The sequence below is a fragment of the Mya arenaria genome, chromosome 1, assembly GCF_026914265.1.
Source record: "Mya arenaria isolate MELC-2E11 chromosome 1, ASM2691426v1".
In the NCBI taxonomy this organism is placed as follows: Eukaryota; Metazoa; Mollusca; class Bivalvia; order Myida; family Myidae; genus Mya; species Mya arenaria.
Window position 1 is genome coordinate 43,981,370 of NC_069122.1, and position 1,699 is coordinate 43,983,068.

General features: G+C 35.6%; 1 long non-coding RNA gene across 1 annotated transcript; it reads right to left on the reverse strand.

Moving 5' to 3' along the window:
- Nucleotides 1-420: 420 nt before the first annotated feature.
- LOC128230526 (uncharacterized) lies at nt 421-1,251 on the reverse strand. Its single transcript, XR_008260253.1, has 2 exons — nt 1,108-1,251; nt 421-596 (listed from the first exon to the last, which is right to left on the reverse strand). It is a non-coding gene; the product is annotated as an uncharacterized LOC128230526 (long non-coding RNA).
- Between the last annotated feature and the right edge of the window lie 448 nt (nt 1,252-1,699).

The following is a 1,699-nucleotide window of genomic DNA, read 5'->3' on the forward strand; positions in this document are numbered from 1 at the left end:
CCTTTAAATACCGCAAATGTTGTTCAAGCGAAACGTCAAATGCATTGATTAACACTTCCATAAGTAGCACCCCTCCCACCCCAATGAAAAAAGCACAAACAATATCAGGTATTTCAGTCGTTTGTTGATTGGCCCTAATGTTTATTGCCTTAACCATCCCATAGATCTCGGACCATTGATTTGATAACTCATTTAATAACCGGTACATCTTTAATGATAAAAAACACAACCTCAATAGCAATTAGCCAACAAACATTTACACGGGAATTGTGGCACCCTGTCCCAGGGTGACAAATAAGCTTTGGGCGGCTGGTAATTAGCAAGCCAGACTTTCCTCAAGCTAGGCCTTTATGTGTGACACAATAAGGCTCATGAGAGTGTATTCCGATATTATAATACATCAGAAACAAAAATCACCGCTGAGAAAATACCCTTATTTCAATGTATTGCAATACACACAAGGCATTTCACAGTAGTCTGAACGGCGACCTAACTGTCTAAAAGGCCGCTCCGCATGTGTTACCCTGTTACACCAGACGTGGACTCCAGGGTGTCCAAACTAAACACACCACGATTGTACTCCTCAAACAGTCGCTCTGAAAAGCATGTAAGACTGTTAATCAGATTGTTCATTCACATATCGGGGATGAAAGCATACTTATTCTACGTGTGTGCCGTTAGACAATGCATTAGATAATACATTTTCGTTTACATCCTTCGATATCCAAATTTATTATCGATTCATTGTATGAACTTGGAACAAGTGTCTGAATTGAATACGTGTAGTTTGCTATATTATTCAAACACTGCGGTTTAGTGATTGTGCAGAAACATGCAAATATACCGAAGTAATAAATTGTATTGAGAATAGTTAAAGGTAAACATACACATAACAACATCTTTGACAATATTTATTTTATAATTTCAACTATTCAGTCATGCATTACAACAGGGTATAAAGAGCAAAGTACTTAAAACGGCACTAATTGCACTGAACTTTATATTCAATAATAGTTTTTAGTAGAAATAGAAACAAGAAGCGTGATAAAAAAGAGGACATGGCAACTCCATGATGATCTTTATTTCACACAACAGTAAACGACTTACGTCTTATTGCATGACAATCACCATAGTTACATCTTCCACCTCTACAGCAAACGTTACAGACTCCCGAATTATCAGTAGTACAATTGGCATTTGTTGCAAGGCATCGGTTTAAATCGTCAAATGTGTTTTTCATCATAACGCGGCATATCTGCAACATACATTTGCATTAATGAAAATAATGTTTGCCAATGACTCCCGTCCATAATAACATACTTGATATACCTATATGCATTTTGAACATATGTAGGAAATTGGTTTAAATTTGTTGATATTTGGTTTGGTCAAAGTTAAGAATTTATAATCATTATATCACAGTGTTTAAGAGTGTTCTATATAGCTTTGGCTATATAGTTACGGAGCGGTAACAAGTAGGCGGAGCTTAATTGGTCGATAACTATCGTGCAAATGAATGAGGGCCCTAATAACTTATAATTATGCAGTTTTAGCCTTGTTATTTCATATTGTCCTTGAACATATATATAATTAAACATAATATATTTACTGTTGTTATTTCACTGATAAAACTCCTTATATCATCGAAAAGCATGCACAAATGGTGTATTGCTTGGTTTGCATGCCTGTTATTGCATTT